At 36.3% G+C, this 25809-nt stretch overlaps 1 long non-coding RNA gene across 1 annotated transcript in view; it reads right to left on the bottom strand.

Moving 5' to 3' along the window:
- Positions 1 to 12960: 12960 nt before the first annotated feature.
- Positions 12961 to 25809, bottom strand: part of LOC105480494 (uncharacterized) — a 116747-nt gene continuing 103898 nt past the window's right edge. The window contains exon 3 of the long non-coding RNA XR_986483.2: positions 12961 to 14575. This is a non-coding gene — a long non-coding RNA (uncharacterized lncRNA). The remainder of the gene's footprint in view (positions 14576 to 25809) is intronic.

The raw sequence follows: 25809 nt of genomic DNA, 5'->3' as shown, positions 1-25809 counted from the left end.
TTCACAGTTCCACATGGTTGAGGAGGCCTCACAATCATGGTGGAAGGCAATGGAGGAGCAAAGGCACATCTCACATGGTGGCAGGCAAGGGAGCATGTGCAGGGGAACTGCCCTTTATAAAACCATCAGTTCTCATGAGACATATTCACTATCTTGAGAACAACATGGGAACAACCTGTGGCCATGATTCAATTACCTCCCACTGGGTCCCTCATACAACACATGGGGATTTTGGGAGCTACAATTCAAGATGAGATTTGGGTGGGGACACAGTCAAACCATATCATATACATATAAATTTTACAGCCAATCTGGAGTTTACATTTACATTGTACAATTTCAAACACACACACACACACACACACACACACACACACCCAAATGTACAAAACTCACAGTTGGATAGGTCCATTTACCATCTACCCCTATTCTTTGATTCATTATTTATCACCATACATATTACATATATACATGATCAATCCCATGAGACAATGTTATAATTTTTTCCTTACAACAGTCATATGTATTTACAAATAATTAGAAAAGTAGTCTTTTACATTTTATTATATATTTACCATTTTGAGTATCTTCATTCCTTTCTGAAGATCAAAGTTTTTGTCTGATGTCATTCCCCTTCAGCCTAAAGAACTTCATTTAGTGTTCCCTATTGTGCAGGTTTGGTGGTGACAAAGTGTGTAATTTTGTCTGAAAATGTCTTTCTTTTACCTTTAATTTTGAAGGATAGTTTTCATGGGTATGAAATTCCATGTTTGCAGTATTTTCATTCTGCATTTCAAAGATATTGTTTAATTAGCTCTGGCCTTTGTAATTTATGATGAGAAGTCCATGCTAATTACAATAGTTGTTCCCTGATATGTAACAATATCTTTTTGATTCAGTTGCTCACAATCTTTATCTTTACTTTTTAGCAGTGTGGCAATAATTAGCCAGGAGTGGTTTTCTTTATATTTGTTCTGCTGTGTTAGTAGTCACTTCATTGCTTCTCAGCTACATATTCTTCTTCGCCCTACATTGTGATATTAAAGCTCTGGACATTTTTCCTTTGCTGGCTGGCATGATATTCAGGTTTTGTCAATGGATAATTCTGAAGGGTTGCTGCAAGGCCAGAGCAGAAGGAAGAAGCTCTCCTTCGATCTTGGATTGCGCTATTTTCTGTCCAACAGCAAGCAGATCGGCATGTGGGGTCTGGTAGAATTGAGAAAGGTAGCCTTTGCAGTCCAGCTTAGCTCATCTCTTTCTGTACATTTCTCTGGCATCATAGCAGCAGCTTTCATTTATCTGTGGTTCTTTCTTGTGGAAAACTTCTCAACTTTCCAGCAGTAGTATTTTCCTGTATTTCAGCTATAAACGTCACCTTCTGGTAAGTTTCTCCATCATTGTAATGGTGGTCTTCATGATAGAAGTGAGCCCTGCACCCTCCACCAAGTTTCTTACTACTGCCATTCTGATGCAGTACACGTTTTTTAGCAAGTTTCTTTGATACTGGCAAGCTGTCTGTATATTCTTATATGAGCTGCATCCTTTCCTTAGACAGCTGGATCTCAACTTCTGGCAGTGGGGAGTGGGAGTAGGGGGTCTCCTTTCAAGTTCCCTTCTAATTTACTTCCCCTTAGTCTTCAGTAGTTGCTCCTTCTTACCTTGAGTCTTTTTTTTTTTTTAACCAATTTTAGTGTTAACCACCTTCTTAAAATGAATAGTTATTTATAGTAAGTTTTCCCTGTTCAAACTACTGGTGTCATATCTGTCTCCTGCCTGCACGTTAACTGACAAACTGGATTTTTTTGAGCATCTTCTATCTGTAACTTTATGACTTTCACCAAATTTAAGGACATGTTTGTCATTCCTTATTTTTTCCAATATCTTTCTGTCCCATTCTTTTTTTTTCCTTCTGAAACTCCAGTTAAATGTCAGATATAGCTTTCAATATTGTCCCTTAGGTCACCTTGATTTTGTTTATTTTATTTTGATGCATTCTCTCTGTTCTTTGTATTGGGTAACTTGTATGATCAATCTTCAAGTTCACTGACTTTTTCCCCTGTCATCTCCCTTTCACTATTAAGCCCATCCAGTGAAATGTTTATTTTAGATGTTATTTTTTTAGATCTAAAATTTCCCTTTTGCTATTTTGTAAATAGTTTTTATATTTTTGATAATATTTTCCATCTTTTCATTCATTTTAAGTATAGTTTTCTTTATGGCTGAGTTTAGTTATAATAGCTGCTTTAAAAATCTGTGACTGCTAATCCCATCATTTGTGTTTTATCAGAAATGGTCTTGGTTGATTGTCTTTTATTTCGAGATTGAGGATCATTTTCTGGTTGTGTTTTAGTTCAAATTTCAGTTCAAACCTTTGAAACTTAAATGTGCTTCTTAAAATTTGCCCATGCAGTGCAGTCAGAGATTAGACCTAAATTTGGAGAGTTTATACAGAATTGGGTGTCCCTACAGAAGACAAATGTTTGATGCTGCCTATTGACAAACTATATTTCCTAAACTATATTATTCTGACTGCTCCCATGTGATCTGTGAAAATCTCATGAGTCTGAATGTCTAAATTTTAGAAGACCCTTTGGTAGGTTTTATATACTGTTTCTCTATTATCTCCTTAAAGGTTGGTTGTTACTAACTTAAATGGCACTCAGTAAGTTTAACCTTTCTAAACTCAAAAATAATGAATTATCTCAAAAGCAAAGTGGTGTGAGCCTATATGCAAATATATGGGATTTGACCATGTCTTTAGGAAAATAGGTCCTCAGATTTGTTGAGTGTTGGTGAACCCTTTAATGTCCTATACGTTGCTGGGTTGTTTTGTACAAAAAATAACAGCACAAAACTCAACACGTACAAACACTGTATTTTAATATTTCTCCCTTTGTTGTTCAAATAATGCTATCAATTAGCTTTTTCTGGGTCAGTGTGTCTTTGTAAGAAGAGGAATAGTGATTGTTGCAGATTCCTCACTCCATATATGGGGACTGGATGTGTAAAAAGATATTTTCTTTGATTAATATAGAAGTAGTAGAAGGGAGTTTGCACACTGCTCTATGTATATGCATTTCAAAACTTGTTTTAAGCTACCTTCTTCCACAACTATGCACTTTCTAATAAACTGTCCTAGTTCCTTTTGAGGCCCACCTCTCAGGGCCTGTGTTGACAGGTCTTCATTTTCCAGGGATAATTCACACTACTGCCTTGTGTTGTGATATAACGGATTCTTGTGGTCAGTCTTAAATATCCCAACAAATTGTAATCCCATCAAAGGTAAAAATTTGTCTCTTTGCTACATTGAGTGAAAAAGTGAGTAACTTCCAACTACTGACAACTGCTTAACTGAATTATAGAGTTTAGTCAACAAGTAAATGCCATCTAACTTTTTGAAAAATGTCATCAAATACCTGCTGCTGTTTTCCAGCTCCCAAAGCCATGCTATATTACCTAAGGTGGCCCAAAGACCACTTGTAATGGGCCTCAGTTATTTTCTTTCTGCCAAGAATTGTTTCCCACATTTTTCCGGGTAATTTTCTTTCTTTCTTTTGGGATAACTATTCCCTTCTCAATACCCATTCCACTTGAATCCGGAGAAATTTCTAATCACATACTACCTTGACTCAGCAGTCACAAATTTGACCACACAAACTTAGTCTTGACAATCACTGGGATCTATCCTCTAGTCACAGAGTTTGGTTCATAGGTCAGTGCATGACTGAGCAAGACCAATATAAGCTCTTCGCTGGCAAAAAGAGAGAGCTTTCGATTTCTTTTGGTGTTGTTAAACTTAAATGGTATAAATTTGGGTAGTCTGTAGCATGTCCTAGCCACACCATGCAGACCTGAGTGATAGAGCCCTAAGTCATTTGAGACTATGATCCAATTGCAATTGACAGTCAAAAGTTCTAGAAGTCAGTAAATTTCATTGTCTTTCTTCCTCTTTGCTTTAGCAATTTAGGTAAATTACATAAAATTGCCAATATTTCCTAATTTGGACCTACAAAAACAGCAATTTCATTTGATTTAATCTAATGGTTTGAATTGGATTTCTATCATTGCAATGAAAAATGTTATGACTCTACTCAAAACAGTGTAGTACTGGAATAAGGATAGAAATATAGACCAATGAAGTAGAATTGAGAGACCAGAAATAAATCTAAATACCTATGGCTAATTGACTTTCACAAATGTCAAGTTCATTCAATGAGGGAAAGAATAGTCCCTTTAACAAATCGTTTTGATACAACTGGATTTTCACATGCAAAAGAATAAAGTTCGACCCCTTCTTCTCACCATATACAAAAACTAACTTAAAATTGATCTGTGACCTAAATATGAGAGCTAAAATCATAAAAGTCTTAGAAGAAAACAGGGATAAATCTTCATCACCTTGGGTTTGACAACGAATTCTTGACTATAACACCAAAAGCACAGGTAACAAAAGAAAAAGTAAATAAAATGTACTTCAAAAACTTAAAAAGTTTTGTGCATCAATGGACATCATCAGGAAAGTGAAAAGATAATCTACAAAATGGGAGAAAATATTTGCAAATCATTTACCTGATAGGAGCTTCATATCCATGATATATTAAAAAAACAAAAAATCCCTGCAACCCAGCAACAAGTAGAAAAGTAACCCAATTTAAAAATGGGCAAACAACCTTGTATAGGCATTTCTCCAAAGAAGACATAATGGCCAATAAGCACATAAAAAGCATAAATGGCCAAAAAACACATAAAATGATGTTCAACATCATTAGTGAATAGGGAGATACAAATCAAAACCACAGTAAGGATACTACTTTATGCATAGTAGGATGGTTATAATTTTTTAAGAAATAAAATAACTGATATTGGTGAAGATGTGGAGGAAATTGGAATTCTGATCTCTCTTGTGGGAATGAAAAATCGTGCAGCCTCAGTGAAAAAATGGTTTGATGATCCCTCAAAAGGCTCAACATAAAATTACCATATGACCACACAATTACACTCATAATTATATACATGAAAGAATTGAAAATGGAAACTCAAACACACTTGTACACCAAGGTTAATTGAAGGTAGTCAGAATAGACAAAAGGTGGGAACAAAGAATCAACAGGTGAATGGATAAACAAAATGTGGAATATATATATGATAGTATATTATTCTGTCATGAAAAGGAATGTTCTGATACATGTCATAACGTGTATAGACTTTGAAAACATTATGCTAAGTGAAATAAGCCATACACAAAAGGACTAATATTGTACGTTTCCATTTATGTTATGTATCTTGAATAGGCAAATTTAGAGGCAGAAAGCAGATTAGAGATTACCAAAGGCTCGAGGGAGGAGAATGGGAGTTATTGCTTAATGATTACAGAGTTTCTGTTTAAGATAATTGGGAAGTTTTGAAAGTAGATAAGTAGTGATAGTTGCACAGCATTGCAGATGTAATTAATACCACTGAATTGTGTACTTAAAATGGTTAAAATGGTAAATTTTGTTATATATATTATCATAATTATAAAAATAATGTTCCAACTATCTTTACTGTAATTATTAACCCAACTCTTTTTTCCTCAATGGTCCATCTAGTTTGGCATGGGCAAGATACTTCAGAAACATATTCAAAATTCCTTTAATTTACCAAACTGTGTAATTCAAAACATTTGTGTTTTTCTGAAAACCTTTAGCCAAATCAAAGCTGCAAATCAATTTATGCATGAGCAGTGACAGTCTTCATATGTCATTGAAATAGCTGTGTTTTAAAATTGACAAATGCTTGGAAGTTAAAATTGCAACTACACACATTGCAATTTTATGTTCTTTGCAAATTGTCATTATGCATATTTCTGGAAATCTGAGAGATTCCAATTTAGAAGCTCATTTCTCTTTCTTTCATCCTCCTTTGTATTCCAACCTTGTTCCAAACCAAGCTATATCTTCTAAAGAAAAGCTGCGAAGAGATCACTCAGATCACTTGGATTCAATTTCTTTCTCTTAGCAAATACAGGGTGTCAGAACTGTTTATATCATATTACATTTTAAGTAAGGTACTGCTCTTTCCAGCTTCTCCAGAGTTCGTGGGGGAAAAAAAAATAAAAATCTTGGTCAAAGAATTTGAAAACTGGTCCTTTTCCACCTCAACAGCTTTGGATGAGTTATTTACCTCTTTGTTCTTCAGTTCTTTTTGACAAAATGTGAATAATAATTCTTGATCTACTAACATTACTGGATTGTTGAGATGATTAAATGAGGATATTGGATAGGAAAAAAGTTCTGTAAAAAACAAAGTGCAACTCTGAGAATGAATAACACAGATAATGCCAAAGGGTCATGTAAGCTTAGTTATTTGATTGGCTGTTTTTTTAAACAAAAAGAAAGTTGGACTCCTTGTGAGCAGTATTTATCCTTAGTTCTAATCCTCATACTAACTGAGAGGACATTCTCTGAATATTAGGATCTCAGATAGCAGCCTGAAAGAGCTCACAGTAACTAACCCCTGATGTCTAAACAGACAGAGAGAGATTATATTTAAAAACTACAGCCTTATCCAAGGCAAAAGTATTCCAGAATTCTTTATACTAGAGAGCAAAGTCCTTTTTACTTAGAAAGTTGAAGGTATCCCAAACTTGACCTTGTGCTCAACACTTGCTGTCCCTTGAATGGAGTCAGACTTTCTTCCACTTTATACAAAGCCTTTCCCATAGACTACTATGTAAGGGCAATAAAACTATGGGGAAAACAGACCTACTCAAACACTGAGGAAATAAACACAGACTTCTTCTAATCAACTATGTCCTAAATTAATTAATGCATATAGACTAGAAGAATCACCAGACAGTTGAAGAGGTAAAAACAGAATAAAAGGGAAGGATTTAATTCAACAAACAGAACTGATAAAAGAAGAAATAGAGATAATTTAACAAATAGCAAGGAAATTACAAATAATTTTATCCCCCAGAGTGAAAAATATATGGTAGCATAGTGTAATACTGTACTGCCATGAAAAGGAAGCTATCAAAGACTAAGGTAGCATGCTTGCAAATTAGAAACATAATTTCCAAAAATGTATACGGTCTGGAGTCACGGCTACAAACAAAATTTTTCCTCTGGAAAATATGCAATGTTAGTCTTCTATAAGGCTATGCAAATAGACAAAATGGGAAAAGAATGTGGAGAAAACTGAGAGGTAGAAAATTATTTCAGAGATTCAATATCCATCTAAAAGGAGTTCCAATAGCATAGACAGTAGAAAAATGAAGGTATGGGGAGTCATTTTTAATATATAGTTATTTTTTCAAGCTGGAAAAAGTCACAGATTAAGAAGTCTTACCAAGTACCAAAGTGGGATGAATGAGGTAAACACACACAAATTAGAGATAGGTAGATGATAGATAGATAGATAGACAGACATATTGGTAAACTTGCAGATATTCAAACAGAAAGAGATTACCCTCAAGAGGTAATACCTGCTGCGTATTCTAGTGTCTACTCCCGATAGATTGAGAGACTAGGAGACAATAGAAGAATAATTTCAGAGTACTGAGAGAAAGAGAGTTTAAATTTAGGGTTCTACACCCAGCCACATTAGCATTCACATGTGAGGGCAGAGTAAAGACATAGCTTGCAAAGTTGACCACCCACAGAGTTTTGCTGAAGAATTGTTTAAAAATATGGACAAGTAATGACAATGAAATGCCCATTCATCTGCAGCCTAACACTGATTCTTTATAAAAGACATTGATACCTCCTAGTCTCAGGAAGCCCAATGACAATGACAGCAGGGTGCAAGCTGTAGGGAGAGAATGTGTATAAGCCATTGCATAGAACTGAGTCCACCTCTTCTTTCCAACAAGGTCAATGAAATAGTGCACCTGCAGACAGAAGTCATGAAAGAACCAGCAAAGCACTTACCTATCAACACAAATGCTGTATTCCATCCATCTGCTATTTAGAGCAAAGTTTATTGAGCCTGAGTTTTGAACAAGCTGCTGAACTGCACAGAAATGAACATAGTCTGCTTGGTGCAGAGCTTAACAACATGGACTTTAGCATCAGAAAAACTTGTGTTTGAAATTCAGCTTTTCCAGTTATAAAACTTGGACAATTTTCTTAACTTCTGTGAGGCTCACTGTTCTTATCTGTGAAATGAGCCTAATAATAGCAAATTAAATATAATTCCTGTAAAGAAGGTAGCACAGGGCCTGGCATAAAGCAGCAATTAAAAAGAAAAAGTTTGCAATGTTCATATCATTGTTATTTTGGGAGTTAGCTTCAGCAAAAAGTGAAAGAAATTCCAGTCAGAAGGAATAGAAGAGGAAAGACATGACACAGGAAACAAAATAGTGTCTTAGGGGAAAAGTAAGTAATTTGATCTATTACCAAACAAAGAGTGGCAGAGAAGAATCTGCTGAGATAGGTAATGGCTATGTCATGGGAAACCTTCAGATGTCATGCCAAGGAGATCAGCCTTTATGAGGTGATAGACAGCTTTTGGGAGATTGTCATGACAAGGAAAACATTTGAAATCTGTAATGACAAGGGCAGATTTGTATTCTAGATAGATGACTCTCTCTACACTATGGCAAGTGGAGTGGAGATGTCACAGTCTCTGCAAAATGTAACAGTTAGAAGGCTGTGACAGTGACTCACAAGTCAGTGAGTCTTGACAAATCAGTGATGGTAGAAGTAAAGTGCCAGAGATGGAGCTGATGTGTTTAAATACACACCTACACATACATAATAAAATTAGTGAACGTGTATGAATAATTATAAGTGGGGAGAGAGAATAAAGTTGATCGAAGTGATCATGATATAACCAGAGTGTCTGCCTTGGATAAAAAGAATGATGGCACCTAGAATAGAGATAAAAAATACACGAAGGAAACCAAACTTGGAAGCAAAGATGTAGAGCTCAAGTTTGGATGTGTTGAGTGGCATGTGTCTATGGGACAGCCACCTATATAAGTCTAGAAGGAATTTGTTCAATAAGACCTGAAACCAAGGGAGGGCTAGAAGTAGTGATTCGTGAGTCAGTGGCACAATTGGCAGTACAAACAGTAATGTGTCAGTCAGATGAAGGAACATCAATTAAGGAGACTGAGAAAGTATAATCCGAAGGATAAGATAAGAGAGAATGGAAAATCTGATATAAGAGGAAGTACAGGAAAAGAGTTTCCAAAAAGCAAAGAGTTTTCCATAAAGTGAAAGAAAAATTTTAAAAAATCCACTAAGATAATGACTGAAGAGTGTCCTCTCATTTTTTTAAAAAAGGGAAGCCAACAGATTGTAACAGTTTGAAGGAAGACTGGGAGCACAAATGAAATAAAAATATGTAAGAAAAGGTAAGAAAAGTGGTGTCCACAGTGGAACTAAAAATGAAAAGATTTTTAAAAATTATTAAACTGTAGCCTGCTGCATATCTCAAGTTAAATGTTCTGCAGGCACAGCAAGATCAACATCTTCAAACTTGATCTCATTTCCACTCAATGTTTTTTATGAGACTTCAATATGTTTATAGGAGGAGAGAAAGGAGGCAGTAGAGATGATAATGGTGAAAACATAGGAAAGATAAGGGATAACTAGTAGAGAACAATCCTAGAAGAGATGAGAGGGACTGCTATCATGATCACACTGAGGAGGCTTTGTTCAGCTATAGGTAGAGACAATTCCCATCCTCTGAATCTGGAGGCAAGAAAGTCGGTTAGACAATGGATGAAGTCTTGTTGTGGAGCAAGATGAGTTTGAAATAGATCAGTGAAGTCATACTGTCATCTTTCACGAGTGAAGAGGGTTAGGTTGGATGAGGATTTTTGAGGAGACTGGTGAAAGTTTAAAATTATTTTTGAGGGGATCAGAGGTAGGAGAAGACTAAGAAAAAATAGGGAAAATATTGGGTGGGCTTCGCCTTAGTATGCAAATTCCCTCAGTAGCCTGAGGGGGATAGAGATGTATCGCAATGCTGATATCAAAAAGCTGAGGGTTGTACTAAATGGGTGCAGTAGCACAAGGGAACTATGTAGTTTAGGGTGCAGGTGAGAGAGTTGTTGAATGGAATATCCATGAGGCTCTGACAGACAGGGGAAGTAAGTAAGATCGGATGAGACCTAGAGAAGTGAGTAAAAGAGAAAAGATAAAAAATAAATGTGGCGGTCTCTCTAATGTAAAATAACAGAGAATCATGGGATTAGGAGTACAAAAGAAATGGATGGATGGAGGTTATGATTTTAAAAGTCAATTACTACAAGTGAGTTGATTTAGAGATGTTTTTGGGGGTGATGACAAGGCCTGTGGTGTGAACAACAAGGTGACTGACTGAAGTGGAGACTAACATCCCTGGGGCTCTGCATGCTAATGAAAGGAGAGGCCCTCGTGTCGGATTTTCAAAGTGGCAATTCAGTTACCCAGGATGGTGGCCCAACACAAGATAGAGCTAAAGTCTAAATCAGATGCTGAGAATCAAAATTATGAGGAAGTAACTAGCAAAGCAGTAGATGAGAGAAACAAAGTTCTAGTTTCACATCATCTTGGAATATGGATGCAGTAGGATGAATGATGCCCAACCCCCAAAGGTACCCACACTAATTCGCAGTATCTGTGAATTTGTTACATTAAATGGTAAAAGAAACCTGGCTGAGATGATTAAAGATCTTGGGATAGGAAGATTTTCCTGGACTATCCACATGGGCTTAGTGTTTTCACATGGGTCCTCACAAGAGCGAGGGCAGAGGGTCAAAGTCAGAGATAAAGAGGTGATGACAGAAGCAGAGGTCAAAGTGATGTGGGGCCATAAGCTGAGGAAAGTGGGTGGGTGGGTGGCCTCTGGAAGCTGGAAAAGGCAAGGAAACAGATCCTTCTCTAGTGCTTCCAGAGGGAATCCAGCCCTACCTTGATTTTAGGACTTCTGACCTCCAGAGCTGCAATTTGTGCTGTTTTAAGCCACTAAGTTTGTGGTAATTTGTTACAGAAGCCATAGAAAACTAATACAATGGTTTTACACAAACTCTCATGGGGAGTGCTGAAAGCCTTAGTGGAGACCGTTGTCATCTCTACTGGAAAGATGCATGCTCAGGTGTTGGCACGAGGATGAGCAGGCCTACAGGAAGGATAATTAGCATCATGCCCCTGGCTGGGTGTAATGGATGGAGCATCCTTGAATGAAGTGTGATCATCTGCTGCTCATGATTCAGCTCTGACTTCCATCTTGGTGTTCAAGCAATGCTTCTTGTGGTGGCTTCTTATAGTCAGCTCCTCATTCCAGTTGCCATGGCCCTTTCAGATCTGGTTTTCTCTTGGGATCTCCCATCCATCTTGCTTTTTAAAAATCTCTAATGTGATGAAATAAAGAAAATATTTACTACTCTCTGATTGAAATGTTCTCTCAGAGTCACCTGGATAAGTTTGTATTTTTTGACACCATACCTGGAAGACAACTTTTTCTTTCCGCTTTCTGACTAGTGTTACGTAGGACTGGATGTATTGATTATAAGCCTACTATCTTCTTTAATGGGAGGTAGGCACAGAAAGAAAAAGGTAATATCTTTATAAATACAGGAATCAGGAAATCAAGAAGTGATTCTGGGCAGAAAGATGTCAGAAGCTCAGGAAAGGATATGTGGTTACCTATGCAAAGTCTCAAGTAACAAATATAGGGTATCAGAATTAGAAGGCAGCTTGCTTTTTATTTCATTCTGAGCCAGCTGTTCAGTCCTTGCTCCATGCTCAGCATAAGAACTGGTCCTGCAGTATGAGTTCTGAGTTCAAAGGTTGGGACAAATCAGTAAATATGACTCTAATGCAAGAAAAAAAAGAACCATGCAACAAAATATCTTTTGACAGGATATTTCTCTATATTACAGCTTGTTGAGTCTTAGAGTTATGCAATATTAAAGGTAAAGATGTCCTTCAAAGCAAGAAATACAAGTGATGATTGAGTATGATGTATTAAGGGTTAAGGCTATGTGTTAAGTGCTTTATTTCCATTCAATCCTAACAATCAATTTGTGAGGTTGACATTATTATGCCTATCTGACAGAGGAAGAACCTGAAACTCAGATAATGTAAGTGATCTGCCCAAAGGTATTCAGCTCAAAGGTATTCAGTAAAAGTCTCAGATGAAAATCTGAGTGATTCAAAATCTAGAAGTTATGCTCTTATTTCCACCATATAGTTCCTCAGTATCTAAGACCTACAAACTTCAGAAACATTCCTACGCAGTCTTATTGTTATGCTGATGTGAGAAGTCACACAGCTTTAATTTAACATTCATTACATTTCTGGACAATATATGTCAACATTTCCTCTTAGAACTATGGGCAAGTCTTTCAGCATCTAGCAAAATGTGTTTGTAATCTCCCTGGATTCTGCTTATTTCTGGCCAGCAAAGCACAGTCCAAATTACATTGCTTTGGTTTCTAATTTAATGGGAAATTAAGCATCCATTTCTGGTACCTAAATTGTACCGACTCCGTTATTTATAGAGCTTACATGCAAAGTGTTTAACTGAAATATGGAAATAAAAATAGGAAATGGATGGGTGCCTGCTATTGAGTCTCATAAGTGATCCCTTAATATTATTAAGTCCAGTAGGTAACGAGTGTTAAACAATTTTAGAAATTTTAAAATAAAGATTTAATTTCCTTCAGTTAATGAGCTTCCAGTTTTTCTTTTGTGCTCCAAACATGTGCTTCTGGAAATAGTCAGGTCATCCATGCTTTATACATCATTCAGACATCCCTTGTAAATGGTGGTGCAATAAGGCTTCTTCCTTCTTCTCTCTCTTCTTCTCTCTCCCTCCCTCTCTTTCCTATTTTTCCTTCCCTCCCCTTCCCTCCCTCCCTCGCCTTCCCTCCCTCCCTCCCTCCCTCCTTTTTTTCTTCCTTCTTTCCCTCCCTCCTTCCTTCCTTCCTTCCTTCCTTCCTTCCTTCCTTCCTTCCTTCCTTCCTTCCTTCCTTCCTTCCTTCCTTCCTTCCTTCTTTCCTTCCCTCCTTCCCCCAAGCTCTCTTTCTCTTTTTTTCTTTTCCTTTAATGTGATGAATCAATGCTGTAATGCAAACACCGGAAATGGATTCTCAAAGTACACATGCTCAGCAGGGCAGAACTTTGTGAGCCTGTTTCAAAATTCCAGGAATAAAAGGAAATATAGATAATCTGAATGCTGCTGCCTTTTGCTGAGGACATTCAAAATAGATGTTTGCTTATTTTTACAGGTTTATAAACACACGGAAAACAAAATTCCTTCTAACAGATTCAGAAGTGCAAACAGGTATGTGGTAAGGGTTTGAGTGACTAAGACATAGATCTCCATGTAGCAGAGATGGTCTGATGTCTGATTTCACTATTTGTTTATTAAAAAGCAGTTGGGAGTTATAGACCTTATCTCTCTACCCCTTCATACCTTGTATTAGATCAGTCAATGTCCCATATGGTTCCAATCCTCTCTTCCCATGCAACGGCAGCTCTATATGTATCCCACCAAGCATATTATTTTCTAGATGTGACTATACCACTGCTAAACACTGAGTACACGCAAACATAAAGATGGGAGCAATGAACAATGAGGACTGCAGAAGGAGGAAGGGAGAAAGGGAGGGAGGGCTTAAGGACTGAGGGACTGCCAATTGGGTGCTGTGCTCACTGCCTTGAGTGACAGGATCATCCATACCACAAACCTCAGCATCATGCAGTGTTCCCATGTGACAGACCTGTACATGTACCCTCTGAATCTAAAATAAAAGTTGAAATTATTTTTGAAAAAGTTAGGCAAGACTTAGCAATGTTATCCCCATTGTATGGATTCTGAGTCTCAGAGTCTCAGTGACTTACAGCTGGAAAATGATAGGTCTAGAACCAGAATGTGAGCCCTCAGAAGCCAAGTCTGTTGCTTGTGTCCTACACCATGCATGGCTCTACAGATGGTCAAAGTATTAGCAGACATGTGGAAGGAGTGTGACTGTTTGGCTGCTATTGGAGCAACATATTGTGATGAGCATGACATAATCATTGCTGAACTCCTAAGGAAGGCAATATACTGTTTAAGAAAGGGTGGCATTAAACTATTTAGTCTATTTGCATAATGGCACAAAATGCGGTTACCCAGTACAGAAAAAAAAAAAGGAAAAGGAAAAAAAGTTGTGTCTTATGAATAAGCTCACAGGTTGAATATCAGTCTATCTCTGCCACTAACCACTTTCCTTTGAGACCCTGGATTGGTCTACCTGTCATGTCCTAACAGGAGACAGATAGCAAATGGGGAGTTTCAGGAAGATATTATATTTAAAGTTACAGGAGGGTTAAGGAAAATCAACATTGGATATAAAACTCCTGAGATTAGCAACCTAGGTAAACTGCTGCTACCTTTAGTGTAATAGGAGAGAACAAGAACCCCATTAGATCTGACAAGGATGAGTGAGAGGAAAAAATATCCAACTTCTCTTTCTTCCTACCCTATGATCTCATTCCAATGACTCCTTTTGGCCAAACTTAACTGGAAGTCAGACGGTATGGAAGTTCACTGATGCAGTCTATAGATACCAGCTTCCTGTGATATGGAATGGGAAGGAGAAGGGTGGAATGTAGATCTGGAGAGAAAAACAGAAACAAAGTACAATTATTAATAATAATTTTATAAGATAGAATTAAAATGTCCATCTTTTTAAAAAATGTAATTGTATGGGAGATAATGACTGCAAAGGGCTTACATAACCTTTTAATACATATAATTTGCAAAGCAGTTCTCTGACAAAGGAGGACACGGGCATTAATATGAAAATTTTCTGTATCCATATGGCATCATTATTTTGGGGGTGTTTTAAGATAATTTATCTATAATTGCACAACCTCTGTGGACTAGGGTTAGGGAGTAGTAGGCTTAGTTACCTAAAGACATTGAGGGTGGTAGAGGGCAGAAGCATTTCTTCATTACATTGGTAGTTCTTAGCTCTAGAGAATGAAGAAATGCTGTCTCAGTAGCATTAACTATGGCTTACAGAAATGTGTGAGGCTTGATTTTCTTATCAGAGCTTATAAAATCAATGAAACAGTTTTGTAATCACATTCAAGCAAAAATGAGGCACTCGAGTCATATAATAGTGTCTGGGAAGCCATATTCTTGTCCCCGGCTTTACCAGGCTGTGAGGATCAATAGTAAAGGGACGATCTCTATTTTTACAGCTGGAGGCACTGATTGCTTTTCAGTTTCACACAGATGGGAACATATTTTTAGCTTAAAAGAAGGAATTCTCTGAGGTTTTGAATTTTATTTTTCTGGATTTGTAAAGATAAAGGATTTGTGACATAGAGTTTTAATTATAGGTCTAAAGAACATTTAAAATAGCGCTCATCGAACTCCACCAGCTGCCTATTAATGTCCCAAGCTCACTAGATTGATATGATCACTGTTTGTATTTAAGAATGATGGGAAAATTGAAGGGACAGAGAAGAGAAGAGAGAGTGCTAGAGAGTACAGAAATAATACATTAACAATTTTAATAAAATTTAGAATTGATTCTTTCAGATTTAAGGGTTTATATGGGAAGAAAGAGCAGAGTGATTGATGCCAGTCAAAGGAAACACAGCAAAATATTCACTTCTAGGAGACACTACTCCTTCACTAACACACTCAACAAATATTTACTGAGCAACTGCTATGTGTCAAGCACTGTTCTAGATGCCAGAAATACGGAAAACAACAGACAAGATAAGTGTGCTCATCATGGGCAAGTGACATTTGAAAGATAGGCAGGAGCCAGCTCATAGAGGGTATGTAGATATGAGTAAGAAGTTTGAATTTTATTCTATGGCTGTAGTAACGTAGCATAGAGAATCTATTCTTCTACAAATTACAGATTGCCCTAACTTAACTGGTTTTTAAAAAAGAGATTTATTATCTCACATAATCAATTCCAAAGTAGGGTAACTCTAGAAATAGTTAACTTACTATCTCAATAATGTCCTCAAATACCCAGGTATTTTATACCTGTCTGTCTTGTAATCCTTAGTATGCTGCTTTTATCTGCATGATTGCAAGATACATATTTAAGTTTTACCCTGCAAACTGTAGATATGAAATTTTTTAGATAGATAAGAATGTATTAAGAGTGGATTTAATGGCAATAACTGAAATAACTTAAATGTAAACAGCTTAAAGAGAGAAATGTAATTCTTTTTGTATAAAAAGAAGTATAGGTTAAGCAGTCTATGGTTATTATGGTGCTTCCTTGGTGTCGTCAGGAAGGTTCCTTCCAGCTCACTGCCCCATCATCCCTATGGCAAGAAACTCCTTTTTAGAGACAAATATGGCTGCTGATGTTCTAGGTATTTTCTTCACTCCTTAAGAACAAAAATGTAATGAGGAAGGAAGAAAAGAGTTGTATTCCCTATCTTTTAAGAGGACTTCCCAGAAGTAACTCATAACATCTATTTAAATCTTTTTAGATAGAACTTAATTGTAATGCCACATTTATCACCAATGAAATCTGTGAAATATGGTTTTATGGTAGGACATCAATATGTCCAGCTAAAAATTAGAAATTTATTAACAGAGAATAAGAGAAAAATGAATATTACGGAGAAACAGGAAGTCTCTGACACCAAGAAGTATCTTCTTTTCCACATGTCTTAATTTGAATATAAAGAAACTTCCAGAAGCATCAAAAAAGATAGCTTAGTTATGTAGACTCTGAAGTTAAGAGAAAAAGTTTTGAAATAAGAAAGCATTGGTTTTAAATTCCAGCTCTGCTATGTAGAAGTTTTGTAAGCTTCTATAAGATACTTTATCTCTCTGAGACTCAATTTGCTAATATGTAAAATAGGCATTCTAAGTTCATCAAGTTTTTAGGCATATTAAATGAAATCACATATTGCAACAAATGATGATAGTAATAATAATTAGGAACGATTTCAAAGGACAGCTGAATTTCACTATTAGGATCATCCTAGTGACCAATATAGTTCAGTAGTTAACTTGATCCTTTATACAAAGTGTCAATGATTCTGGATGAACTCTGTTACCAGATAGTGCACAGGGGCCTTTACTCATCAGACTCTCTGTAGGCCATGTATATGAGTATCAGAACTTGGTCTTTGGTGTCATAGAAGATATAAATCCTTTCTTTGGTTTTATAATTTGCCATTTTCCATCAAGGAGGACTCTGGGAACTTTTAGAATTGTCTTAAGTTGGGAACTCAACTGCAAAATATAAACTATCTTAACATATGGTATGGAGTACAACTAATGCTAAAGCTCCAAAAGGAAGATGAAAATCCAAAGGAACTAAAAATACTCTTTAAAAACCTTTTTTAGTGTAGCTGCTTCTTTGTTCAACCAGCTGTTACTAACCCCACAGGGCATTTTTCACATAGGGCTATGATTTTTTTTCTTATGATTTAATTCTTATACCTCAAACTGAATTGTGGTGCAATATTTTTATAATTCTACTACTGAGAGAGGGATATGAAATAATTAAAAGACTGAAGGAAGATTTAAGAAGAGTTGTGAATACCCAAATCAAAGTATGGTAGTAAGTCAGGGAAAGCTAGAAAGAGCCAAGAAAATCATGATATGAACAATAAACATATTCTTGATGGAGAATAGCTGCAGAACTAGCAAATTAAGATGTGCACAGCCTGAAGAATATTAAATAACCTCAGCTCCCCATCTCATTAGCTTGGGATCTTGGCCTCAGCATAGCTACTTAATGTCTTTGAACATCAATACCCTCATTTCTAAAACAGAAATGATAATAGCAATGCCTACTGCATTGTACGATTGTAAGGGTTAACTGAGACAATGTGTTGCCTTGCACACATAGCCTATGACGTATTTAATGATTATTATTATAATTTACTTTTTAATAAAAAGTTCATATTTGTGAAAAATGCAATATAGAAAAAGATGAAGTGGAGAAAAAAATTATCTTCGGCATGTACTGTATAAGAAAGAAATCTTGTAGTCATAGGCCCATCCTCAAATGAGTTAACTTTCTTTTGATTCCCAAAACAAACTGCCTAATATTATTCAGTTTCCAAAAAGAAGAAAATCCTGTCATATGTTGCTACATGAATTAAACTTTAAAACATTATGCAAAGTGAAACAAGCCAATCACACAAAACAAATAGGGCATTATTCCACTTATATGAAATATCTAAAGCAATTAAACTCATAGAGGCAGAAAGTAGAATGTGATTGCCAGGGGTTGATGGGATAATAGGAAGTGGTTCAATGTGTATGGAGTTTCAGCCATGAAGTTATAAAAGTTCTAAAAATCTATTGCATAATAAACAGTATACATATAGTTAACAATATTGTAATGTACACTTAAAATTATTAAGAGGATAAGTTTTTATATGTGCCTTTCTCCATAATAAAAATCAAGACAATTCTGACACACACTATAACATAAACGAACCTTGAAGACATGTGCTAAGTGAAATAAGTTAGTCACAGAAGGGCACATATTGTGTCATTCCACTTATATGATGTACCTAGAGGTCAAATTCACAGAGATAGGAAGTAGAATGGTGGCTGCCAGGGGTAGAGGGAGGGAGGAATGTGGAGTTATTGTTTAATGGGTATAGAGTTTCAGTTTGGGAAGATGAAAGTTCTGGAGACAAGTGGTTGTGATGGTTGTGCAAGAATGTGAATGTGCTTAATATCATTGAACTCCACACTTAAAAATGGTTAAAATGGTATATTTTATGTTACACATAGTTTACCACAGTAACAAAAGACACTGCCTTTCCTGTGTTGTAATTGACTAGTGTGTCTTCATGGTTGAGTTGAACTCTTGGTAGCATGGCCAACTAAGTGCTTAAACAGCTACTGTATTCAAGGGTCCATGGAAGAATGGACCCCATTTCCCTGTGCAATGTGTGATACTCTGTGCACCATGCGAGAAATAACCTTTGCTTAGATAAAATTTGCTAAAAAAGGACTCTGCCTGATTTGACCTCTATAAGCACAAGAACCAAGGATGTTTTTCCTTCTAGAAAAACAACTAATGAGGATTCTTAAACTCAGAACTTTAAGAAGGTGGCAAAAAGATTTGTTGAGCATGTGGTATGGTTAGGGTATGTTTTGAATGTCTCTACCAAAACTTATGTTGAAATTAGATCCCCAATGTGGCAGTGTTGGGAGGTAAAGCCTAGTGGGAGATGTTTGGGTCATGGGGGAGGATCCCTCATGAATGGCTTGGTGATGTTCTCTAGGTAGTGAGTTGGTTCTTGCTCTCACAAGACTGGATTAGTTCTTTCAGGAATGGATTAGTTCCTGCCAGAGTGGGTTGTTATAAAGCCAGGATGCCCCTCGGGTTTTCCTCTTTTCAGACATATCTGCTTCCTTTTTGATCTTCTTCACCATGTTGTGACAAAGCACAAAAGCCCTTGCCAGAAGCCAGGGCTACACCTTGAGTTTTTCTCAGCATGGAGAACTGTGAGCTAAATAAATCTCTTTTCTTTATAAACTACCCAGTTTCAGATACTCTTTTATAGCAACATAAAGCAGGCTAAGACAGCATGTTTCAAAATATTCTTTTAGACCATAACAAGTTTGTAACATATGTTTAGATATGGCATTTTTAAAGATTATTTTAGGAGTCCTTAGACTAATTTACAATTCTTCCCCAGTAAAGAATTATTGTCAATTTTTCAATAGAGGGGCAAAGTAGATTGTTCTTACTCAGATTTTATTCTTTTCCAGACTCTGTGCCACATTGTTCTATCCCATGAAATTTGCCTAGTGTGTCACTTATTGCTTCCAGGCCATTATTTATGAGTTCTTAAACTTAGGTATCTTGAAATTAGGTACACAGTTGACTAAAGTAGAGTTAGATTGTTACTGAGACTCCTGAATAAAGTTGCAAAGGACTAAATTATTAGTGAAAATGAAAATTTAAAAACAGCTATGTGTTGTAAAGGCAGATGACATAACACTCTTCTATTTCAGCATAGGCTTTAGTAGATAAATTTTTTTTGCAATTATAGACCTGTCCTCAATGGATGTAGGGTTCAAACTGATCCTTTCTCTGGGGTCAAGAAACTAAGAAATTAAAGTGTTCAAGGATAATAGGAACCCAAGAAACTTGGAATAATGAAATGCAAACCATTTTTGGGGATCAAACCCTCAACACAGGCCACCCACAATTTTATACAGTAATTCTGATTGAAGAAGCATCCCTCTTGAAAACCGGCACAAGACAAGGATGCCCTCTCTTAACACTCCTATTTAACATAGTATTGGAAGTTCTGGCCAGGGCAATCAGGCAAGAGAAAGAAATAAAGTGTATTCAAATAGGAAGGGAGGAAGCCAAAATGTCTTCATTTGTAGATGACGTATGCTATATCTAGAAAACCCAATCGTCTCAGCTCAAAAGCTTCTTAAGCTGGTAAAGAACTTCAGCAAAGTCTCAGGATACAAAATCAATGTGCAGAAGTCACAGGCATTCTTTTATAACAAAAGGCAAGCAGAGAGCCAAATTACAAATGAACTCCCATTCACAATTCCTACAAAGATAATAAAATATCTAGGAATACAGTTAACAAGGGAAGTGAAGGATCTCTTCAAGAAGAACTGCAAACCTCTGTTCAAGGAAACCAGTGAGGACCCAAACAAATAGAAAAGTATTGAATGCTCATGGATAGGAAAAATCAATATCATGAAAATGGCCATACTGACCAAAGTAATTTATAGATTCAATGCTATTCCCATTAAACTACCACTGACATTCTTCATAGAATTAAAAAAAAATCATTTTAAAATTTATATGGGACCAAAAAGGAACCTGTATAGCCAAGACAATACTAAGCAAAAAGAACAAAGCTGGAGGCATCACCTAATGGGTGTCAAACTAACAGACTTCAAACTATTCTATAAGTCTACAGTAACCAAAGCAGCATGGTGCTGGTACAAAAACAGACACATAGAACACTGGAACAGAATAGAGAACTCAGAAATAAGATTGCACATCTGCAAGCATCTGAACTTTGACAAACCTGACAAAAACAAGCAATGAGGAAAGGATTTCCTATTTAATAGATGGTGCTGAGAGAACTGACTATCCATTTGCAGAAAATTGAAACTGGATCCCTTCCTCACACCTTATACAAAAATTAACTCAAGATAGATTAAAGACTTAAATGTAAAACCCAAAACTATAAAAACCTTAGAAGAAAATCTAGGCAATGCCATTCAGGACATAGGCACAGGCAAAGATTTCATGATTAATAACAGCAAAAAACAAAACAAAACAAACAAACAAAAACTATCATAACAGTGAACAGGCAACCTATAGAGTGGGACAAAATCTTTGCAATCTATCCATCTGACAAAGGTCTAATATCCAGAATCTATAAGGAACTCAAATTTACAAGAAAAAGAATAAACAGCCCCATTAAAAAGTGGGCAAAGGACACGAACAGATACCTCTCAAAAGAAGACATTCATGCAGCCAACAAACATGAAAAAAGCTCAACATCATTGATCATTAGAGAAATACAAATCAAAACCACAATGAGATACCATCTCAGGCCGTTAGAATGAGCATTATTAAAAGTCAAGCAACAACAGATTCTGGCAAGACTAGGGAGAAATAGGAATGCTTTTACACTGTTAGTGTGAATGTAAATTAGTCCAGCCATTGTGGAAGATGGTGTGGCAATTCCTCAAAGGTCTAGAACCAGAAATACCATTTGACCCAACAATCCCATTACTGGGTATATACCCAAAGGAATACAAATCATTCTATTTCAAAGATACATGTATGTATATATTCATTGCAGCACTATTCACAATAGCAAAGACATGCAATCAACTCAAATGCCCGTCAATGATAGACTGGATAAAGAAAATGTAGTACATATACAACATGAAATACTATTTAGCCATAGAAAGGAATGAGATCACGTCCTTTGCAGGGATATTGATGAAGCTGGAAATCATCATCATCAGCAAACTAATGCAAGAACAGAAAACCAAACCCTGCATGTTCTCACTTATAAGTGGGAGCTGAACGATGAGATCACTTGGACCCAGGGAGGGGAACAACACACATTGGGGCCTGTTGGGAGGTAATGTGGGGAGGAGAGTATCAGGAAAAATAGTTAATCCATGCTGGGCTTAATACCTAGGTGATGTGTTGATAAGCGCAGCAAACCACCATGGTACACGTCTACCTATGTAATAAACTGGCACATTCTGCACATGTACTGCAGAACTAAAAATAAACATTAAAACGAACAAACAACAACAACAAAATTCTAATGGAGTATAAGGATATAATTGAAAATTATAAAATAAATGGTGCAGTATAAAACAAGCCATCATGAGTGAGTGACAATAAAAACAACAAAGAGCACAATTAAACTTGAAAATATTCCAAATAAACTAAGCTCTGCTTAAAACAGAAAAGTAGTAAAATAAAAATAAAAGATGGGGGTTTTATGCTCAGTAATGGTACAGCAGTTATGACAAGATAAATTATCCCCCAGACAATAACTGTAAACTGGAGATATGTCTTAAATATAAAGACACAGAAAATTGAGAATAAAAGGATGAAAAAAGACATATCATGCAAATAATAAGCATGAGAAGGCTAATGAATCAAAATATTGTAGATACTACAGAGTTCTACCAGAGACAAAGAGTGATATTTGGATATTTCATAGGTAAAACGTTGAATTAATAAGAAAGACATAACAATCATAAATCGTCATGCATCTAAAAGGTTTCAAAACATATGAAGCAAAAATTGACAGAATAAAAGAGAGAAATATATAAATCCATTATCATAGTTGGAGATTTTTTAAATTCTCTCAGAAATTGATAAAACAACTAGGCAGAAATAAGTAAAGACATAATATCTGAAAAATAATGTTGAATATTGACCAGAATGATCTAATTGACATTTACAGTATATTACACACAATAAATGCAAACTAGACATTCTTTTCAAGTGAACATTGTGATTTCAACAATGTAGACCATTTGCTGGGCTAGTACAGTGCAGTGTATTCTCTCATCATAATGGAATTAAATTAGTACCAATAAGAACAAGTTATCTAGAAACCTCAATAGTTTTTCTGGCTTAAACCTGGCTACTAATTAGGACCACATGAGTGTATTAGTGATCTATGCTTGTATAAAAAAATTACTCTAGGCTGGGTGCAGTAGCTCACGCCTGTAATCCCAGCACTTTGGGAGGCTGAGGTGGGTGGATCACTTGAGGTCAGGAGTTCGAGACCAGCCTGGTCAAGATGGTGAAACTCTGCCTCTATTAAAAATACAAAAAACTAACTGGGTGTGGTGGCTCACACCTGTAATCCCAGCTACTGGGGAGGCTGAGAAAGGAGAATTGCTTGAACCCAGGAGCCGGAGGTTGCAGTGAACTGAGATTGTGCCATTGTACTCCAGCCTGGGTGACAGAGTGAGACTTTGTCTCAAAAAAACAAAAAACCAACCAAACAAACAAAAAACAAAAACAAAACAAAACAAAACCCTAAAACTTAGCACCTCGAAACAATAGGCATTTGTTTTGCCACAGAATTTCTGAGGGCCAGGAATCTGGGAGAAGTTTAGCTAGATGATTCTGGCTCAGATCTCTCATGAAGTTGCAACCAAGATGTAGAACAGGGCTGCAATCATCCAGAATCCACTTGCAAGCTCACTCACAAGGCTGGTGACAAGAGGCCTTAGTTCCTTATCACATGGACCTCTCATAGAGCTGCTCATGACATGGCAATTGGCTTCCTCAAAGCAAATTATCTGAGAAAGAGAGAGAACAATTAAAATGAACACTGAAGTGTCTTTTACAACTTAAACATATTATCACTTCTGTACTACTTCATTGATTACATGGAGAGCCCTGGTACAACACGGAAGTGGAGGAGCCAAAAACGGTGCAGTACCAATAGCTGGGGTTCATTTGGGTATCAGCTTGGAGGCCAGCTACTACAACAAACTTTAAAAACATACTGAGACCCTGGTTCAATCCCAGAACAATTAGCTCAAAATTTTTGTGAACTGGGGACCAGGTATATTTTTTCCTCCTAATCTCCCAAAATAATTCTCATGTGCAGGGTTGAGAAATATTGTGGCAGAGGAAATCCATGCTGAATAATCAAGGACTATCTATGCATCAAGATTTAGGTAAATGAAATGAAATGCTATTCCACAAGATCAGAAAGGAGTCATACAAGGAACATAGATTAACATATTAACTAATCAAACAGAATTTAATAAACATAGGGATTTTAAAAACATATTCATAAAAATGTCCATAACATCACTGAATATTTGCACTCCATGAGCAGCTAATACTTTTAAAGCTCCCTAAGTTATTCCAATGAACAGCCAAGTTTGACAACCAATTCTTTACATAATGCTTGTTACCAGGCCCACTTTCTTGCTACCCGATTTGTTGCTAGGGTACCTCTCATTCTGAAAAGATGGTGTTACTTAACTTGCCATGCTGAGAAATAATAAAGCTGAGGTTAGAAGCCTCGTTTCAACCCTAGTGAGAAGAGATAGAACAGCGCATGTTCCAGGGAAGCTTTTCAAACATTTGTGACACTAAAACTGAAGGTAGATGATAGGAGACTGTTTTTCCTTTCAGTCTCATGCTTATCTTTGAAAAATTTCCCTTAGATCCAGATCTCAGAAGCACAAAGCAGATTGAAGTCATTTGGTTGGAGAATATTTTCAACTGCAAGATCTTCATTATATTTAAAAGTTCAGCCAATCTTCATTTTAGGCATCTCTATGTTTAGAAAGTACATAGAATGTGAACATCCTTTGCAAGAATGAATTCTCAATTGTATGAACAGGAACAAAAAGTTTTTGAAGATGTTTTTACAAATTTTATCTCCAATGAGCCTAGAAAACACACTCAAACAAAAGAAATGAATTGACATTTGACTCTGACACTTTAAATTGTATTTGTGATCTACCGATGTAGACATGGCTATGGATATAGATTACAGAGATTTAAATGCTGCAGAGGAGACAGCATTTTATGTTAGAAATAAAAAACTTTTTAGCATCAGAAATGTAGATTTAATTGGGGCTCTTCTGATAATTTCTTGTGCAAATATGAACACTTTATTTTAACCACCCTGGAACTCAGTTGCCGATTTCATACAACCATGAGTGAAACTTCCTCATTTCTAAGTTCTCTTTCAGGTTCTACTATTTATAGATGGTGATTTAAAGGTGCTGCTCCTTGAAGGCTATGGGTAATTTCATAGTGTCAGGTTCAGTTTAAGGAGAGAAAGCTTCACAAATGAAAACGAAAACTTATGGAGCAGTAGGAATGGGATAAACCTCGTGACCCAGATGCTCCTATCACTAGCCTTTCTGCTAGTATTTTCAAAAGCAGAATTTTTAGTAAAATTTATTGAAATACAACTTCCTCTAGAAGTTAGCTAAAATATGACTGATAATGAAAGTCCAGTGTCCTCTAAACAAAACCAGCATATACACACATTAATTTGTTTTTAAAAAATAAAAGAGCAGAAGTGATTATTTACATCACAGAAGAATTAGTTGTTCTTATAAAGTGATTCTTTTGGGAATGTTAATGGCAACTGATAAGTGATTTGCCTTTTCCTAATTTTATATAGAATTTTGTATAATTTTCAAATTATGACTAAATTTTAAGACCAAATCTGTTGTAAGAAGTAAGAAGTAGTTCTATATTTGAGACACTTATGAGCCCCACTGTTGATCTGTACATTTCCTTAGGGCATTGGAGCTTCAGGGAAGCCAATATATAATATTTGCACAAGGGTCTGCAAGGTCAAAGGACTTGGTTTGTTATGGAGG

The sequence above is a fragment of the Macaca nemestrina genome, chromosome 9, assembly GCF_043159975.1.
Source record: "Macaca nemestrina isolate mMacNem1 chromosome 9, mMacNem.hap1, whole genome shotgun sequence".
Taxonomy (NCBI): Eukaryota; Metazoa; Chordata; class Mammalia; order Primates; family Cercopithecidae; genus Macaca; species Macaca nemestrina.
This window is presented reverse-complemented; position numbering and strand designations above follow the sequence as displayed.